The sequence below is a fragment of the Chrysemys picta genome, chromosome 4 (genome assembly GCF_011386835.1).
Source record: "Chrysemys picta bellii isolate R12L10 chromosome 4, ASM1138683v2, whole genome shotgun sequence".
Lineage (NCBI taxonomy): Eukaryota > Metazoa > Chordata > Testudines > Emydidae > Chrysemys > Chrysemys picta.
Window position 1 is genome coordinate 124,871,988 of NC_088794.1, and position 20,525 is coordinate 124,892,512.

General features: G+C 44.1%; 1 protein-coding gene across 3 annotated transcripts in view; it reads right to left on the reverse strand.

The window, feature by feature from the left end:
- The window catches only part of GPR68 (G protein-coupled receptor 68), a 33,646-nt gene extending 22,390 nt beyond the window's left edge, over positions 1-11,256 (reverse strand). The window contains exons 1-2 of one of the 3 annotated variants that reach the window (XM_065595620.1): positions 11,104-11,256; positions 5,622-5,792 (exon numbers count right to left, since the gene is read on the reverse strand). The gene's annotated coding sequence lies outside the window, so the exon portion shown is untranslated. Of the gene's footprint in view, positions 1-5,621; positions 5,793-10,712; positions 11,023-11,103 lie in introns of those variants that run through there. The other 2 variants (XM_005285403.5, XM_065595619.1) reach the window with 2 other exon arrangements.
- Between the last annotated feature and the right edge of the window lie 9,269 nt (positions 11,257-20,525).

The following is a 20,525-nucleotide window of genomic DNA, read 5'->3' on the forward strand; positions in this document are numbered from 1 at the left end:
TGTCATTCTAAGTTTTGTTCTAGTGCTGTCTGGCTTCCCACAGGTAGCAATATAATAGAATCATAGAAGTATAGGACTGGAAGGAACCTAAATAGGTCATCTAATCCAGTCTCCTGGACTGAAGGCAGGACTAAATAACAACTAGAAAATTCCTGACAAGTGTTTGGAGGTTTTTAAGAACAGGTTAGACAATGACAGAGATTCCACAACCTCCCTAGACAATTTGTTCCAGTGCTTTACTACCCTGACAGGAAATTTTTTCTAACATCTAACTTAAAACTCCCTTGCTGCAATTTAAGCCCATTGCTTCTTGTCCTATCCTCAGAGCTTAACAAGAACAATTTTTTACCCTCCTCCTTGTAATAGCCTTTTACATACTTGAAAACTGTAATCATGTCCCACCTCGGTCTGCTCTTCTCCAGACTAAACAAACCTATTTTTTTTTCAATCTTCCCTCATAGGTCATGTTTTCTAGACATTTCATCATTTTTGTTGCTCTCCTCTGGACTTTCTCCAATTTGTCCACATCTTTCCTGAAACGTGGCACCCAGAACTGGACACAATAGTCTAGCTGAGGCCTTATCAGTGTGGAGTATAGTGTCTTGCTTACAACACTCCTGCTAATATATCCCAGAATTATGTTCGCTTCTTTTTGCAACAGTGTTACACTGACTCATATTTAGCTTGTGATCCATTATAATCCCCAGATCCCTATTCGTATTACTCTTTCCTAAGCAGTCATTTCCCATTTTGTATGTGTGCAACTGACTGTGCCTTCCTAAATGGAGTACTTTGCATTTGTCCTCATTGAATTTCTTTCTATTTACTTCAGATCATTTCTCATTTTAATCCTGTTCTCCAAAGCACCTACAACTTGTTCCAGCTTGGTATCATCTGCAAACTTTATAAGTGTACTCTCTCTGCCATTATCTAAATCATTGATGATTTTGAACAGAAACGGACCCAGAACTGATTCCTGCAAGACCCCACTCGTTATACCCTTCCAGCATGACTATGAACCACTGATAACTATTCTCTGGGAATGATTTTTCCAACCAGTTAAGCACCCACCTTATACTAGCTCTATCTAGGCTAGTTTGTTTATGAGCAATAAGGGGTCCTAGCACATGTAAATAAGATGGGCAGGAAGATAAATACAGTTCAACCCATGTGTGAAGGATCATCATAGTTTTATCCATTTGTCACTGGGCCGCCCAACTCAGGAGCACCCTTTTGTGGCATGCTGTGGCATGACAGACACACCTGCCTCAGTCTCTTTCCTTTGCACTCCTCAGCAGTAGTTCAAATAGGCTTTCTGAGTATAAATAGCCCTTACAGAGTTAATTTATGACAGAATAAAGCCCTATTTACATATATCATAAGCCAAGACCCATAACAAGAACCCATATGGTTCTCGCATCCCCCACAATGCCCCAGTTCTCCAGTACCTCTCAGCATGCCTCACCATAGCCCCTCTAACTAGCAAGGTTCTTCAACCTGTTTCAATCTCAGGTTTCGTTTTAGCTCTTGCCTGGAGATATCAGAAGCCTCACAACCTCCATCATTTCCCAACTTTTAGCCCTCTCCAGCCCTTTGGCTTCAGCTCTCTATCACCAAGAGCCAGCAGGCATCTCCATTGCTATAAACCTTCAGCTCTTGCCTGCCTTCTATGGCTGAGGATATTTGGCTCAGGAAAGGTAAGCAAGTTCGCCCCTCCGCTGATTTCCTAGCCCTCAGCCCTTTCCAGCCTCCTGGCACTAGCTCTGACTCAGGAAGTCCCATCCACTGGCTTCCTGGTAATGTCTTCCTCTTTCCAGAGAGAGCTATCTACAGCTTTCCCCCAAAGACCTCCTCCTCCAGTCTCCTGACTCATCAGGTCCCTCATGGATCTTTTATAGCCCCCTCCCATCTTTCCCTCCCTCTCAATTGGCTAAAGTGGGAGCACCAGTTCTGGCACAGGGGCATTAACTGTGGCCAGCGATCCTGTGACCCCACTGCTTTGCTTTTTACTGTGTAGCGAGGGCTGAACAACTTGCACTGCAGAGCTGTTGAGAGTTCCTCATGCTAGTGCTAACCACAGGGACAGTGTGAAAAGGAGCCTAGAGGTTCCTCCTGGAATTCCCTATTCCTGGCACAGCAAAGTTCACACACCTTTTTAAAATTATTTTTTTAATTTGTATTTATTTATTGCCGTAAGGGTTTGGCCCAGAGCCTTGTGAAAGAAAACCCACGTCAGTCTCTTCTCCCTGCTGCTCTTAAAGTCACCCAAATATTCAGGGCAAGCCTTTGTTCTCCACCAGTCTGGAATCCAACAAAAAGGGGTGTGAGCCTTCAAATCATCACCTGACTAGTTCTCACCCATGTGATTAATCTAACTGATGTGAGCAGAACTACCTCCATGAATCAGGGATGTGAGATCAAGCCCATGGCTGGTGGTATACTTATTAACTGACAAAATCCAAATCCCAACACCTCCACCCCTCAAAAGAGCAAAATCCCTGGAAACCAAACCACCATGCTCTATGAACAGAAAGCCAGGCAAATACTTGGTTTTCCTGCCGTCATCAAACACTGCCTAAAATCCCAATTTAAAATGACAATACCAGAAATTCTAAGTCTGTTTTTGCATTACCAGTCACAAGCCACGTAGATCAGAGTGAGACATAGAACATCCCAGCTAAAGGACAAGTGTTCCACATGCCCATATACATGGTGTTGGTAAAGGTGTGCTGTAGGCACAGGACTGGGAACCAGGAATGCCTGTGTTCTAAATTGACTCTGACATAGAATATTCTCTATCGCCCTGGGAAAATCTCCTAATCTCTCTGGGTTTTTCCCCAGCTGTAAAGTGGTTATTATTGTAGTCCCTTCTTCTGTCCCAGTCGGACACCAGCATTGTTCTCCTGCTAAGCAGCTGTTTGGGCCTTGTAGGTCAGCTTTCCAGTGAAGGGGAAATCAATGATATAGAGTCTGGGTATATTCTAAGTGTAACTTGCTTTATTTACACATATAGACAAGCTCTGGAATGGGGGATAGGGTGTGAAACAGCATGCAACACTCTCTACTTTCGGGGATCTCAGCCCAACACTAATTCCCTAGTTTCCAGAGAGAAACTCTGCTCAGGAATTGACCAAAAATAGACCAGGGCACAAATGGGGTGCCCAGACAGCAAGTGTGAAAAATCAGGACAGGGAATGGGGGGTAATAGGTGCCTATATAAGACAAAGCCCCAAATATCGGGACTGTCCCTATAAAATCGGGACATCTGGTCACCCTAGGCACAGAGCAACTCTCCAGCAGCTTACACAGCTCCCTCTCCAAAGGCCACTGACTACACAGAACCTTGCATTACCACAACCAAAGTCAACACAGCATGCTTCCTAAGACTGAACATTTGTTCACACAATAAGAAAACAAACTTGGAACAGTGCTGCCTAGTGGTATATACCAAAATATTGCAGGCCCTACCTGTCAGTGGCACAGCTAGCTCCCAGCCTGGTCACTAGGTAACCTAGCAAGCTCAGCGGTGCCCAATGAGCTCCCTCCAAACAATTGATCTCCCTGATTGCTGTCTGCCCTGCTCAGTCTGCAACTTTGGCCTTACAGCAGCTGTTCAGTGTGTATCATGCCCACAGATGCACTTACCCTGCTCTAACTTCTGCTTCCTGCTCCAGCCTGTTTACAATCCTTGCTCCAAGCCCTATCTCCTGCTTCATTCTGATTTCTGACTGCTGGCTCCCCATCTTAGCTACATCCCTGACTACGACTCCAGCTTACTTGTTGGCTTAGGCTTTGGCTTCTGACTCTGGTTCTGACCTTCCGCTTGGCCCCTTGACCCTGACTAGTGCTTTACCTTGGTCTGGTGCCTGATCTCTAGATCTACACTTGTCATTACTTGAACTGCCACCAAAATCACCAGGCCATGTCCTGCTCCACCTGCTAGGTAGGCCGCCCATGCCCTGGCAGCTTACACTACCTCACATCACTGCATTTATTCTAATTCACAGGGCACAGTTCATCATAGGAAATTAGTCTGCTGAATTAGAGGGCTTCAGAAAGCACACCCCAGACATTTAAAACAATTACTCATTCTTTTGCACTGTTTGTGTTTCTGGCTTACACTGACTTACTATGTTTTGTTTTGATACTCCTTGCATTGGCTCCTAAGTAAAACTCCTTTAGCATCAGCACACAAAGATGGCTTCACACAGCACTGCCTCATCATGGATTGTGGAGTCACTCATCCAGAGAGCTTTGTACTGGTTGGTTTCCATGGGAGTGTCAACACTGGAGTTCAAATGACAAATGCCTTTTTGAAGAGTTCCCTAAGTGGTCTATTTAAGAGTTCGTCTTCATCGTTAAGTATTATTATTGTCTCTCTCAGAGTTGGATTCATTTTATAATTCTAAGATTATCATCAAATATAGCCTTAAGATGTATTTGCATCATTAATCTTAGCTCTTAATATTGCTGTATTTAAAAACTTGTAACCTTGTTTATCATGAGCAACAGCGTGTTTTTAATTTCTTCCAAAAGGCTCATTCACAGTAAGTTTATGGGAATATACACTGTGTATATGCACAGTGTACATGGAGTGTGAATTTATATACTTCTGGGGTGGCTAACATACACCCCACCGTCACCGTCACATTTAATACAGAAATGAGGATTGTGGAAAGTGCAGAGCCCAGCATGAAATGCTCTCTCTGAATCCAAGTAGCCTGGCCACTCAAGTTAAGAGGGAAGACCATAGGATGACAGGGGCAGCAGGTTTGTATAATTTGTGGTGGTGCCCAGATAGGTTCCAAGTCCCCCCCGCCACACACACACACACACACACACACACACACATCTGCCTAAGGCTCTGGGAGGGAGTTTGGGAGGCAGATTCTGGGAGGAAGTTTGCATGCAGGCTCTGGGCTGGGACAGGGGGTTGGGCTGCAGGATGGGGTGCAGGAAGGGGTTTGGGTGCTGGATGCGGGCTCTGGGAGGGAGTTGGGTGCAGGGGGGGTTGGGGTGCAGGCTCTGGAAGGGAGTTTGGGTGTGAGAGGGGGTGTGGGCTGTGGGAGGGCGCTTGGGTGCTGGGTGCGGGCTCTCGGCTGGGACAGGGGGTTGGGGTGCGGGAGGGGGTTTGGGTGGTGGGTGCAGGATCAGAGAGGGTTTGGGTGCTGGGTGTGGGCTCTAGGCTAGGACAGGGGTTTGGGGTGCTGGGTGCGGGCTCTGGGCTGGGACAGAGGGTTGCGGTGTGAGAGGGGGTGTGGAAGGGGGTTTGGGGTGCGAAGTCTGGGTAGGGTGACCAGATGTCCCGATTTTATAGGGACAGTCCCGATTTTTGGGTCTTTTTCTCACATAGGCATCTATTACCCCCCACCTCCTGTCCTGATTTTTGACACTTGCTATTTGGTCAGCCTAAGTCTGGGAGGGAGCTTGGGTGTGGGCTCTGGGCTGGGACAGAGGGTTGCGGTGCGAGAGGAGGTGCGGGGTGTGGGACTGGGCTGCGGATGAGGAGTTTGGAGTGCAGCAGGCAGGCTGCCCCAAGCTGGGGTGGGAGCCAGAGGACTCCCCCCCCCCGACCCTCTCCCCACCGGCAGCAGCGAGCTCTAGGGGAGGGGGACACTCACCCATGCGCCCCCAGGCTGCTGCTCAGGCGGTCCAACCAGGATAAGCCCCCCACTCGGAGGCACCTGCCGGGGGAGGCTGCCATGCATCTCCTCCCCTCCTCCCTCTGCAGGTGCAGCAGTTGCCTCAGCCTGTCCCTGGTGCTGCTCCTTTGTACTGGGATAAGGGTCCAGCTGTAAAATGTGGAGACTGGTGTGAATTCCAAATCCCATTATTTTGGGGCATTCAGATGAGGGATTTTGGTTTGGGCCCATCTATAGTAATAGAGGGTCAATTTGAGCAACCTTCCTTGAACTTCATACCCTCATATCTCAATGTCTGTATTTTGACCCATCAACCTTTTACCCCCAATCGGGGATATTGCAGATTATGTATTCCTCATGCCACTTTATCTTAAACCAAACTTTGCACCCTCGATAATCTGTATGTTATTCCCTGATAACCAGAAACTTCTATGCTCAAACTCTGTTCACTATTTTTTTAACATCATCTTAATACATTTTTTAAATATGTCTGATTGTGACATGCAGAAGCATAAAGCAGTTAACTCCCCAAATTAGGTATGTGCATAGAAGCTAAATCACTATCCTGAACAGGCAGAGTGAGTTCTACTAGATGGGTTCTTTCCATGGCATAAGGATGATGGGAACACTTCCCAATTATTTCCCTGAAATAACATATTCTAATTCTATTTGTTACTAATGTAGTTAAAACAGTACTGTCGATCTTAAAATCTTGTGCCAAAAAATCCCAAACCAAAGCCAAAAATCTTGATAAATTGCATCTCTATGATGATGTTTCCATTTCCCTCCTTCTGGTGTTGTCCATTTTTGCTATGTAATACAGTCTGTGATTGTAGCAGATGATTTAAAGACTTCACACTACAGAGAATCTAAAATTTGAGGACTTCAGTAACTCAGCCAGAGATTATGAGCCTACTACAGGAGTGGGTGGGTGAGGTTCTGCGGCCTGCAATATGCAGAAGGTCAGACTAGATGATCATGATGGTCCCCCTTCTGGCCCTAAAGTCTATGCATCTATTAGAATCTTTTTTATTTTTGTAACGCTCCCATTTCAGCTTCCTCTCTCCTGATAGCTAAAACCACACCTTTAAAACTATATTAGAGCTCAACCAGCAATAAACAAGCTCCAGAGCAAGGGAGCATGAAGGTTTGTAGATTAAAAAAATATATATATAGGGAGATATACCTATCTCCTAGATCTGGAAGGGACCCTGAAAGGTCATCAAGTCCAGCCCCCTGCCTTCACTAGCAGGACCAAGTACTGATTTTCCCTCAGCTTCCGTAAGTGGCCCCCTCAAGGATTGAACTCACAACCCTGGGTTTAGCAGGCCAATGCGCAAATCACTGAGCTATCCCTCCCCCTTCTGATAAGCAACTACAATAGTGATGTTTAAAATGAATAGACTGGAATTATCTCAGCAGCAACAGCTATATGTGGCAATTGATGAGTAGGAGAATGTCATGAGTGCATTTGTCATGGGGGGACTGTAACAGAAGCATAATACAGTGCACCCTCGGTTACTTACAGACTAGATCAGATTTCCCATTCTTCCAGCCCTTAGTATGGTTAGCACTCTCCACATACCAATATCAGATTCAACCTCCAATCCAAACCAGTTTATGGACAAATCTGCTGTCCCTGAGTGGCTCAGCCACTGCTCCTGATGACATTATGTCATTAGCCATGAGAGGCTGCGGGAACATTCTGCATGCATCAAGGTAAACTTCTTATCAGTCTCCCCCTACTGCAGGAATAAGATGGGAACAGAATTTGTAAAAGAATATTACTGTGTCTTGTTCCTCGGACAGAGTATCTACAGATTTCTGATGAAGTGCCAAAATGTTAAGCCTGTGCTCCCCGAGAAACTCACAAAGCTCAAGAACATAGCTTCTGATGGGAAATCACAATGGAGCTAGCCTTGCTTGACACACTCCCTAAGAGCATAAACTACAGAGCTGATTCTTAGCTGCTAATTACTGATACTATTACTTGTAGATGACTGCCCAGTTTTGCTTTAGTCAGTGTGGCTCTGCATCTTTTCAAACCCAAAGGTCAATTTCCCATCAGACTGTCTTGACAGACGCTCTGCAAATGATTCAGCTGGGAGAACAAGCCGCAGTAAGAACCACTCAAAGGGAGCTTTTTGGAAAAAAGCAAACTTCTAAGAGAAAACATAAATCTAATTGTAAGATAATCAGACTAATTAGGTGGACTCCTGCTATGTCCAAAGTTGTATGTCTAAATAGTTCTCCATTTGAAAACAGGTAACAAAAATGTGTAAAATGTTGAATTGACAGCTCCCAAGACTGAAATTCTCCAGGTCCAGCAGCCATGCCACAGGTCCAGCAACAGTCAGTGTCAGTGAAGCTTTCCCACAATACACCTGCCCTTTAAATGCACCTCAGCTGTGACCTGGAGAAATTGCTTGTGAGGGAGCACACTGTGTCCTGGGTCTCTGTGCTGAAGGGTGCCAACAGAAGTCAGATAAGCTAAGGTCAGAAATTGAAGAAACAACTGATGATTATGGGTTCAAATTAGGGTTACCAGCTATCTGATTTTCGACCGGAACACCTGGTTGAAAAAGGACCCTGGCGGCTCCGGTCAGCACCATTGACTGGGCCGCTAAAAGTCCGGTCAGAGGTGCAGTGGGGCTAAGGCAGGCTCCCTGCCTGGATCCATGCAGCTCCCAGGAAGCGGCCAGCATGTCCCCCAGACTCGGAGGCGGCCATGGGGGCTCCACGTGCTGCCCCTGCCCTGAATGCCCGCTCCACAGCTCCCATTGGCCAGGAACCACAGCCAATGGGAACTGCGAGGGCAGCGCCTGCAGGCAGGGGCAGTGCACAGAGCCTCCATTGCTGCCCCTCCGCTTAGGAGTTGGAAAGATGTGACACCGCTTCCCGGGAGCCACCTGAGGTAAGTGCCACCCAGAGCTCGCACCCCCTCCCACACCCAAACTCCCTCCTGAAGCCCGCACCCCCTCCTTCACCCCAACCCTCTGCCCCAGCCCTGAGCCCCCTCTCACACCCAAACTCCCTCCCGGAGCCCCCTCCCACACACAACCCCTCATCCCTAGCCACACCCCACAGCCTGCACCCCCAGCTGGAGCCCTCACCTCCTCCCACACCTCAACGAAAATGAGCAAGTGAGTGAGGGTGGGGGGAAAAGAGGGGAACAGAGGAGGGTGATGGAGTGAGTGGGGGTGGGGAATCGGGGAAGGGGGTGAGGCAAGGGTGTTCATTTTTCTGTGATTAGAAAGTTTGCAACCCTAGTTCAAATGGCTGGTCCAAATTTATATATTTAAAAAAAAAGATTCTTGTAGCTTGAAGTCAATAAGTAAAAAGGTGACAGGCCTTTGAGTCTTTCCTTATACAAGGATAAGCAATTCCCACATCCCAAATGTAGGAAGTACGTCACTCTCTTGGCCCACTCTACTTCATGTAATCCCAACAGATGGACAGATTCACCCCTCACTGAGCTGAGCATCATCCCTCCGCAACTGGGATTCCTGGTAATTTTGTCAGTCATCTGGGCTAGCTTCTCTGCTCAGAGAAAAGGCTTTAATGCTTTCACTGCCAGTTACAAAATGGGGTCAATACAGCCCCCATCTGTTAGGGCCAAGCTGTGGGTGGCTGGTGTGCACTGGTCAGTTACCAAGTTGTGGTCAAGGGATGTGTAGTGGAGTTGGGATTTAGTTGGGTCAGGATGCCAGGAAGTCAGGGTCATGCATCGGGTGACAGACAGGAAGCAAGTAGTGGAGTCAGGGACAAATCAGGGTCAGGAGCTGGAGTCTGGGGTTCACAGCAAGGCAAGGTCTGGAGCAGAAGCAAGCAGGTGGTCTGCATCGTTGCTCAGACAGCTCCCCATGCTGGCTTCCTGGTATATACACCAGCATGAGTTAATCAGTGGGCTGCAGGGAGGACACCACTCAGGCCCCACTGGGTAGTACTTCCTGCAGTGTCTAGCTTCATGAGGTCCTCCAGTGGAACCCCAGCCTGAGCTCCCAATGGTGATGCAGAAGTGCTGGTGGCCCAGAACCTCCATGGTCCCAGGTTTTAGTCCTGCAGGGTCTAACACTAGCATAGGCACCAGTTTAAAATAGCCAGGCTACCACTTCTCTTTTAATCTAAAACGGATGATGCCTCCTCCTCTCATCCCCCCAGCCTTCCATGAAGAGCTTACAAATTAGTTACAGGCAGTGACACAATGAGCAGGACAACAGCACAATCAGGAAGATGGGGGCGAAGGAAGGACGGGTTACATATTAAAATTACATGTTCAGCAAAGGCGTGTGTACAGCATGCAATACATTTTATATAAATAAGTGTCTGACTCACTTCTTGAGGGTGTCGTGGTGGAAATTGGCCTGAAGGAGACATCAGAATGAGGAGAGGAAAGTAGTCTAGTAGACTGGGAAGGACATTTTTAGTGAAATGTGGTAAGACACTGAGATCGCTTATGAATATATAATTAAGGCGGTCATGAAATTCTTAGAATGGTAATATGTTGTGAGCTGGTGTCTGGCCATTTCTCCCAGGCCTGCTGAAAAGTCTCTTTTTTTAGACTACTAGTTAATAGCTGTACATAGAAATCGCTGAGTAAGTGCTTAATATTTTCTTCTTAATTCGATATATGTATTTACAGCCCCCACAAAACCAATCCCTCAGTGATTTGTTCAAAAAAGTGTCAGAAACCTGAGGAAATTCCCAGCATCACAAGCACCTACAACAACGAAACTATATGCTGTTCAGTAGCAAACCAGCATGTTTTCTGGTGGAAGGATTTCAGTACAAAGCCTTCCAATGTCAAGTTTCCCAAGGGTCACCGTAAATAATAGTGAGAAAAATTGTTTAGAGATGAGGAAAATATTTAGATTGGGTCCTTCTGAGTGATCAGTTACACAGGTAAACCCTACAGCAGTACACAGAATACATATATAGCAAGGTGCTTGGTTTAGCAGTTTCCCTCTGGATTGCCCTCGAGAAATCACTCATTAATCAGTCCAAACTTGCTTACATTGGTACCTTCATATTGACATCCTTTGGAAGTGCCTTAAAAAAAAATCAGTTTACCTGTCTCTGTGCCAGTCCATCTGCAAACATGAAATCATTTCCAGCCCATTCTAATGGTTCCATTTCACCTCTGTATCTTCAACACTTAACTTCCCCCTTACCTAAACAGAACTCATCTGTGTTCTGCTAAAGAACCTCTGTCCAAGCACTTACATTATGGGGATCTGGCTCTTTGGAGAACAAGGAAGTTATTTTAAAGTTGCGCTTTTCTATGCAAATTTCTTTGCTCAAGTTCCCGGATTCTTTGTTTTGTTTTGCTTCTGCTTTTAACACTTCAGCAGAAACTGATGCCCCATTGCCTGTCCACCAGGTCCCTGACCCTGATCAGCGCAGATCAGTGCTGAAAAACTTCATGTGTATAAAAAAAAAATAGAATACAACGGAGACTCACTTGAGAGCAGGGGATCCCTAAGGAGCGCTGGGATATAAGGAAATTCACTGAGGTGCAGCAGCACAGATCTTCTGTCTTCCCAGCTCCTGACTCCGGCTGGCTGGCTTAGCTGACCTCCGCCCCACTCCGAGCCAGGCAGTGAGTGAGAGAGTCTGGAGGAGGAGGGGGAGGAGATTGTGCTTCAGTTCCTGCTGCTCTTGCTGGTACCACTGCAGAGGAGTGAGACTATCAGCTCCCTCCTGCCTCACTTGCTCAGAGAACACAAAACCAAAACCACATACTGAGGTGTACAAATCACAAGTAGAAAATAACCACACAGCCATACAATATACACTGTACAATATGCACAACTGTTCAAACCTACACAAACACACCGGTGGTCACAGACGTAAGCAGGTCTAGCATATATACACAAATCCTATACACAGGGATCAAACACGCATAGCCCAGATATCACTGTGTGTAGTAGGTCTGGACACACAATGTGCACACCTACATGACACACACAAAGTGTTATTTGTATGGCAGTGGCTCCTAGAGGCCTCATATGAGATCAGGGCCTCATCATGCTAGGTACATAAGCAAACATAATGAAAGACAGTCCATGTGAAATTCTGCAGGGACCGGAACCTGGGTCTGTGGGTTGCCCAACACTTCCGCGCTTCTACCCCACAGCTGTGATGGGGCCATATGCCTTATCACATAGACCTTGTGGAGATGAGCACCAGGAAGTTCCCCTCAGAAGGCCAAACTGATAATTGCCCTCATGGCTGCTGATTGGTCCAGCCACTTTGTTTAAGCCCAGGAATTGTTTCAGAAAGTGTCCATGCAAGGAGACGGACTCACCTGCCAGCCATAGTAACGGACCTGCCTGTCGGCTCGCTCTCAGACTCCTGACCCCAGCTCTGACCTTCGATACTATTCCTAGCTTTTGACTGTCATTGCTATGACCACTAGGACTGACTGCCCAAGCTCCAGTCATGACAGTCCCTGCCTTGAAGAGTTTACAATCTACAAAGGGCTGGAGAGGCAGTATCAGTATTAAATCATTTGTCTAAGGCAGGGATCAGCAACCTTTCAGAAGTGGTGTGCCGAGTCTTCATTTATTCACTTTAATTTCAGGTTTCGCGTGCCAGCAATACATTTTAACGTTTTTAGAAGGTCTCTTTCTCTAAGTCTATAATATATAACTAAACTATTGTTGTATGAAAAGTAAATAAGGTTTTAAAAATGTTTAAGAAGCTTCATTTAAAATTAAATTAAATGCAGAGCCCCCTGGACTGGTGGCCAGGACCCGGGCAGTGTGAGTGCCACTGAAAATCAGCTCGCGTGCCGCCTTCGGCACGCATGCCATAGGTTGCATACCACTGTCTAAGGTCATATAAGAAGTCTGTGGCAGAGCTGGAAACTGAACCTGAGTTGCAATCCAGTGCCTTACCCACAAGACCATCTGTTCTCCTCCAGGACAGAGAGACGCACATTAGAAACTGCACATTGTATATTAAATACTGCACAACACAGGTGTAGACACACACACTATCAAATAAATAAATAAAAATCCATGCCAATTTGGAGCATGGGATAGGTGCAGATAGGATCCATCCATTAAGAGAGAAGGTGTGAGCTATTGGGAATGTTGCTATATCCCAAACGGTTTCAGAGCACAGATATTTTTGGCAGCCTTAAACTATTATAGAAGATCTGTGTCAAATTTATCAGTATTAAGCAAACTACCTGCATTTTTAATTAAAAGAAAATATTAAATGGATTTGGGCCAAGAGCGAAAAATAAGGTTGTGATGGGGGGCACTTGAAATGCCTCCTTGCAGCTGGGTGTGGTACTGCAATCTTTTCCCTGCTCCTGGCAACCCCTATAGGTCACCAGTCTTGCTAGGTGGGTCTTCAGTGGTTTAGCCCTCCAGCTAAGTCACACATTCAAATAGACTCCTTCCAGGGTGATAAAGAGTTCACCAAAGTGTCTGCCCTCATCAGGGTCTTCAGCTCCATCTCTGGGCCCAGTACATTCAGCCCTCTGCTTAGACTTCTAAAGGAGCTTTGTCCCCTTCTCACAGACTAGGCCGATTCACCAGTGGGTGGTGGAGGAACCTAGATCTGCACACGTCACTGGGTCCCAATCCAGGGACCCTATCCACAGCAGCTGTGTATGGCCTCCTTTAATAAGTTGCTGCTGTTTTCCCTGGGCTCTTCCCACCTGGTCCCTTTGTCTTCACCCATTACAGTAGGGTTACAGTTCTCAGGTCCTCTCTCTCGCTGGTTCAGTAAATGCAGCCAGTCAAGCTCCTTTGGCCAGAGAAGAGCACACTGCCTCACCCTTCTGGGCCCAGCCAGGAACTGAGCTGCTAAGCCCCTGCAGCTCTTTTTATCTGAGCCTGCTGGGCTCTGATTAACTGCTTCCATATGTCCTCCCTGAGCAGACCTGGGGGACCCACCTCCACTGTTCCTTTCCTGGGGCAGGGTGTAGTAGGATCACCGGGCCTCCAACAGGGGCCCACAAAGGGCCAGGTAAACCCCATCACAAAAATCTTTCAGGAAGCAAAATGAAAATTGTCTAATTCCGTCACCTTTTAATCAAAACCTTCCTGTTTTGTTAGCATACGATGCCTCTCTTGTTGGATTTGTTATTTCAAATATATGTAAAGAAAAACCCATAGCATTTGCTTCCAGGATATTATCAAAGGCTCGGAGGTATTACTCTCAAATAAAGAGCCGCTAGGCGTTGTTTTGGGGTAATTATGTTTCATTAATTCCTGTTTGGAGAAAAATCCACCTTGCTTACAAGCCCCTGGTGATGACACTAGATCAAAAGGCAGGCACTCCACCTTTAGCAGCAGCCAGGGTGCAAAGAGAAACGTTCATGTTAGCTGCATGCTAGATATAAGCCATTAGCGAGACATGTTAACAATAATGCATTATCCCAATTGCCACTGAAAGTAGAGAGACAATCAAAAATAATATTGGTGAACAGAATCTCTTTTCTAGACCCCAAAGTCTGATGATTAAACCTCTGATCTCCAGAGGTGCTGAACACTGGAGCTCTACCTGAAGTCAACAGGAGCTGTGGGTGATCAGTGTCTCTGGAAATCAGACTCTTGGACACTGGACACATCATTCTCCATTAGAATCCACTGTAAATAAATTATTTTTATGCCTCATTCTCTAAAGCAGGCATCTTGGATGGAATTGTATCTCCATCTCTTGACCCTGCCCCCCCCCCCCAAAAAAAAGAAAAGAAACCAGACCACAATAAAACCCAGCAAACCCAGCATAGTTGTGGTTGGTTTTTGATCTGTCCATCCATTAAATACAACTCTTCTCAGTCCAGTTCATTGAGGCGGAAGCTGTACGGTTTGAGAGTAACTTGCCTCTGACTGTGTCTGCTGGCAAACATCCTGACAAGCTTTTAAAAGAAGAAAACAAAACACATGTGAGCGTAGTTGCTGTAAAACACACAGCTCAGCTATGGGGGATTCTGGAGAGTTTGGGAATTGTGTAAACGGAGGATTGGCTGAAATATAGGGCAATTCCTTTCAGGAGCACAGTTAATTCATGGAGTGTCTAACAAACTCTACTGCCATTAACACACACACACACACACACCCTCTCCCTCCTCCCCACCTCATTGCACATTGGGACTCACTTAAAAAGAAAATGGAATGACAGTACTTATAGTCTTTTCCCGCTAATGAATTATTCAAAACTGAAATAACTATTCTGTGCATGTGACAATAATTCTTTCCGTTTTGCATTGGGAGACTGTTTTACTTTTGTGATGATTAATTAGCCCCATTGGGTAGGGTAACTTCTGGTAGGCACGGTTGTAATTAAAAAGGAACAGGGCTAAACTAATACTGTTAATGTCAGTTACTAATTACAGGGACATTGTCAATTAATTTAGACTTGACATGGGAGAATACATCCAAAATTTGAATGGAAGTTTGCAAATACAATTTGGTTGCTATTCATCACCCTTTTAATTTTTTCCATAAATTTTTTGCGTGAGTGATTTGGGGTTTTTTTATTATTATTATTCACATGAACGTTTGCACGTGGTGACATTCTCCTTTTCCACAAATGATAACTCCACAAATGTTTATCTACATTTTTCCTACAGTTTATGTTTCAATCATCCAATCAGAAAACAAACAGCCCAGTGGCTCAGATGACCAGTCACGCAATGACTAACATATGATTCAGGACATAAACAAAAGGAGCAGCTTTTACAGTGGGTGTAAAATAGCATAGCTATTAGCTCCTTGACAATTTACACCAGCTGAGGATCTACTCCAAAATTTCTATACAATGTACCTTCAGCTCACACTCATCTCTGCTTGAGCTCCAGCTAAGGGCAAATTTTGTTATGAAAAGTTGAGTAAAATCCTTTCAGACATGTGGTCTTGTGAGGAGGGGGAGGGGGACAAATATCTTCCACTTTTAAAAAAACATACCCCAGAGAAATAACTCCCAAACCAGCTGACTGCTGTACCAGCCTGTAAATGGTGCTCATTGAGGTATGTGGCTATGACAGTATTATAAAAAGAAATTGACAGGATATTAATAAAGTTAAAAGCAATAGAAAAAATCAGTGATGAGAGGAATAAGAGGTTAAATGATAGAGCCATAAAAATGGTATAGAGAACAAAAATTGGCTGTTTCAATTTACTATAATCCAAGAACATGTACTGTGGGAAACATGATAAAGCACCTGGGATAAAATCCTGGCTCCATTGAAGTCAATGGAAAAACTCTCAGTGGGGCCATGATTTCACTTCTTATCTTGAGTAAGTGTCAATAATAGTTAAAAAAAAAACCCAACAAAATTAACAAATAGTTTTTCTGTAATGGTCATGGCATACACAGAATACATGATGGTGTGGGGTGATAGAAATGTGTTCACTGGCATTAATTTGGAATGATCTGCATAATTCATTCATGATTTTGTTTCTGGTATATAACTTGTTCATCACAGACTCATGCTGAAAAATCCCTTATACCACATCACCTCATCTCTTTAGAGTTTCTAAAATATAATTCATTTGTCACCATTAAACCAGTTACTTTACTATATTGTCTCAGCTTGGCTAATGAAAGATGGACAACTAGTCAATTTTACTCTTGGTTACAGCTGGGTTTCTAGTCAACTTTAACTTTCAGAGTCACCAGCACACTAAGGCTGAAATTTTTACATGGCAAACACTGCATTAGCATAAACGATTAAATCCATTAGAATGCAACATACTGTGGGAACATTTCTATTGATTCTACTTACAAAACCTAAACGTGGGGCCAAATATGATCTGACAAAGTCTTGTTAACTTCTGCAATTGTTGATATATTTGTTATATAAACCAGGAAACAGACTCCTGTTCGCTGGGGCTCCTGGAGGAATTCAGTAGTTCCCAAAATCAGCAAGGAAGGAAATGTTCTTTTGATCTTATAAAACAATGGAAATAAAGTGGAAAGTTGATCTATTTAAAAAATGTAAGTCCAAAGTGGTAGAATGGGCATGGGGAATATACACAGAGTGTTATGGCCTCTTTTAAATGTGTATATACTTTTTTTGTTATTTTATACTACCAATTAATTCTTCCAAAGGTTTAGCCAACAGGGTTTTCTATACAACAAACCTAAAATACTGCAAAGCCTCCTGTCCAGAAAGAGCTATGAAGTCTGGCACCATTCAAATCTTGCTATGTGTATTAGGAATTTTAATACAGAAATATAGAAAAGACGTAAATCTCTGTAACCAATAGAAAACAAGTTTTGAAATTAGATTGAACAACATACTTTCTTTGGACATTATTAACAACATGTACAACACCAGTGCTGTACATGGACACATTACCTGACCTAAAGAGTTTACAATCTCAACTAGCCAACATAATGAAAAGGAGCCAAAACAAGGTAATACAGCTGAGCTAAAGGAGGGCATGGGGATTATTTATGATGAGCTGGCAGGAAGAATTGCTGGTAGCAATGGGTTTTAAGGCAAGATGTGGAGAAGAGGGCTCTTGGTGGAGGAGAAAAGGGAGATTGTTCTATTTGTTAGGGAAGCATGACAGAAAGCCAGATTGTGAGTGGGGAAAGATGACTTACGAAGCAGCAAGGTGACTGTACAGGGAAGTGCTAAGGAGCAACAGAGGGAATTGAGAGCAGATACATAGGTAGGGACAAGACTGTGTATCAGCATTGCCTTGTAGGAGAGGATGTGAAGCTTGAATTTGATGTTGTGAGAAACAGGATGCCACCAAAGGGGCTGATGAAGATTGTGTGACAGAAAAAGGCAACTGCAGTTCTAAGAGGTGGGAGGCCAGAGAGGTGACAGTAAAGAGAAGAAATGTCTATGGTGTAGTGAAGGCTTTTAGCAGTAAGGTAATGAAGAAAGGGCAGACTGTTGATATGAAATGATGAATAGGGAACAGGATTTGAACAGAGACTAGCTATGAGGGAAGAATTAAAGGACAGAGACGAGTCAAAGATAACACTGTGGGGGTGGGCCTGGGAGACAAAAAAAAGGAGGGTGGAGTTGTCAATGGTGACTGAGAAGGTAAGTGCTGAAGAAGGAAAAAATGAGCAGACTGAGGTGGCAGGACATCCCTTGGGAGAGGTCTGAAAGGCAGCTGGAGATGCAGGACAAAACAGGGCGGGTGAGATTAGGGGTGGAAGGTAGATATGGAATCACCCCACACAAGTGGTAGTTGAAACCCTTGGGAGTAGATGAGATTGCTGAGATTGAAGAGGAGGAGGCGGCAGCTGGGAATGGAACTTTGGCGGATGCCAACAGACCAGAGCTAATGAGAATGGTGCAAGATAAGATGGGAGCTGGAAGAGCAGCGATTTGATAAGGCCAAGAGAGGTGAGCACGTGGAGCAGTGCTGTGAAAGGCAGCACTAGATCGAGAAGAGCAATCATGCAGAAGTGCTCCCAGGATTTAGCTAGGAACAGCTCATTGGCGACCTTTCTCAGGCTGTTTTAATGGGCTGGAGAGGATGAAATCTAGGCTAGAATTAATCAAAACTTTGAGAAGAGCAGTGCAGTCAGTTTCTAGTAGCATGTCCATTATAGAGATGAAATGACAGTGGCACTGATAATTTGTGTGTTAACTGGAGTGGTAAGGCGGCTGCATATCAAAATTAGACAATTTACTGAAATATTACAGTGAAGTTTTTTTAAACACATAACTCTCCATGCAAACGCCTAATTCAGAAGCTGTATTTGAGGCAGACCTATAAACAAAGGACCCAAAGAACTTCTTGTTTCTATTCTAAGATGAGCAACTATATTGATGATACACAGGCATGTGCTATGCAGCAGTTTGAGAAAGTGATTTTAGTAAGCACACTGACACTAGAACCTGATTTTTCCCCACCATACACAGTTCTTTTTAAAAACAACAACTATTCACCCTACACAAAGAAATATTAAGCAAAAACACAAGTTATGTAACTTATCAATGTATCATTGATTACTCAAAATTCATAAAGGCACCTGTGCAGCCAATAGACCTAATTCAGAAGTGATTTATAAAATGGTATCAGAGTTAAGACTCTCCCCTTAGCTAATTTACACCCCTTTACATTCAGACTCCCCTAGATCTATTCTCTCCATGTGTTAAGGATTCTGAGTGTAATTTACACCCTAAACAGCTGGATTCTTTAATATACACCATGTTATAATAGCTCCTCAGGGTATAAATTATCCCCACTTTAGACTTCCTGGCACATGGGCAAAGTGAGTGTGAACAGGCTGAAGAAGAATCTGAGCAAAAGGTAGTTTAAGTTACTCACCTTATGCATCGTATTTGCCTCTGGCCCAATTACAGCTTTACAAACTGTGCTGGTACAAGGCCTACTTGGTGCATACTGCTTGCTTTTCTCCATTTAATTTTGTATTACCATGAGACGGCTTCTTGCTTCAAAGCCCTACAGTCAGGCTAAAAACCCCTAAAATCTCCAAGAGCCTCCCATATCAATACCCGTTCCCTGATCCTTGATGGTTTGTCGTTTTTCACTCTTCAGCATACAAATTTGCAGATTAAATGGCATTACATAAATCCACAGTGCCCACACAGAAAAATTCAAATTTTCAGATCACTAAAGAAAAAAATATTTCTAATCATTCACAAGCACTTACAGCTTTTTTCATAGGTTCACAAGGAATTTGAGAAATGTTTGTAAAATATATTTAAAGATGCAGGACAATCTTGTGAGTCCCATAACCTTCCAAATGCCCTGCAGAATGGTAAACTAATCATAATTCAATAGTCTCTGGAGATGCCTTCGTTTTTTTCATTTGGTTCTCAAGCTGAAATATCCTGCTAAAAATTCTCATGGCTTTCCCTAGTAATCATAATTATTGTACTATTTTCTCCTCTTTCACATACACTCCTTACGTTCAGCTGTTCCACAGGTTGTAAATCATTCCATGACTAATTGGAGATTCCCTCTGTATGTTTCAGAGATTTTCCTGGTTTAAAATTACTTACCTTAAACCAAATTTAAAAAAAACCCAACCAACCAACTCACCCACCCACAAACCATCTGGCTGATCAGAAATAATTTCCAGCTATGTGGTATGTGTCTGTCAATGATCTAAACATACATGCTTTAGCCATTTTTAAAAAGAGCTCCTACTCTGCACTCCTTTATTATGGAAAAAAATAACTTACATTTGATATTCTGCTTTTTCAATTTCCTACACTTTAGTCCCCGTTAAACTCAGAATAAACAGTCTGTATATTTGAAAGACAACTTCAAACTTTGGGGCACAGGAGCAGAATATCCAACAGAGCAAACACTCCTGTCACAAGGCTGCTCCTTAGAGGAGCAGGGCTTTACATTTCCTAACCAGGCCATACTAGATGAGATAGCATCAATGAACAAAAGGGGTTTATCAAGAAGTACTGTACATATGAGCTGCTTTTTTAATTCAAGAGATTAACAAGGTCACTCGGGTGGTGGTGGTTTTTAAAATAAAAATTACTCACTTATATTTAACAGCCTCGCCCAGTTCTGCATATAAGTGCATTGCATAGTGAGAGTATTTCCATGGGCACAAGCCTTGACTACAAATCTAGTCACACTTATGGACAGATTCTCCAGAGCTCAGCAGTCAAGGGATTGATCTCTTTGGAAAATCTGTCCACTTATTTGGGTGCCTAACTATGAACAGCACTTCTTTGGAAAATCTGGCCCTTACTGCAAAACGTGATCACCAGGAAAAAAAAAAAAAAAAAAAAAAAAAAAGCCATGACTATTGCCCTCTCACAGTCTTCTATTTAATGTGTGTGTGTGTGTGTGTGTGTCGGGGGGGGGGGGGAGGCTATAAATTTACTTTGAATTTTTGAAGTAAAAAGGAAAAATAAAAGCAAACCTTTCTAAGCTTCACATCCCATTTTACACCCAC